The sequence below is a fragment of the Rhagoletis pomonella genome, unplaced genomic scaffold, assembly GCF_013731165.1.
Source record: "Rhagoletis pomonella isolate Grant_MI unplaced genomic scaffold, Rhpom_1.0 Rhpom_scaffold_00001, whole genome shotgun sequence".
Taxonomy (NCBI): Eukaryota; Metazoa; Arthropoda; class Insecta; order Diptera; family Tephritidae; genus Rhagoletis; species Rhagoletis pomonella.
This window is the reverse complement of record NW_023458555.1, coordinates 108926680-108927014: the sequence shown is the minus strand read 5'-3', so window position 1 is coordinate 108927014 and position 335 is coordinate 108926680.

Sequence of the window (335 nt, the reverse complement as noted above, 5' to 3'; positions counted from 1 at the left end):
TATTGGTCCTTCGGCGCCAACAGAGAGCCGCACCGGTGGAATACCATAACCCCAAAATCAAGTATCCCCAGCAAAACCGTGAGTAAAAATCAATTTTTTACTAACCCTGCGGTGAAACAAAGATTTTAAAAAGGCAGAAAATAATTCCTTGTATGTTTAGTAAACGCCAGCATTAAGTAATACATTTTCCCTTGCTCCGGCCATAAATTTTCAATTTTCCCGCCATATTTTCATTTTTCCCGCCAATTTTATTTTTTTTGCGCCAATTTTCACGAATTTTTTACCCACACAAAGACCTTTGCAAGAATACATATACATATGTACTTCACATAACA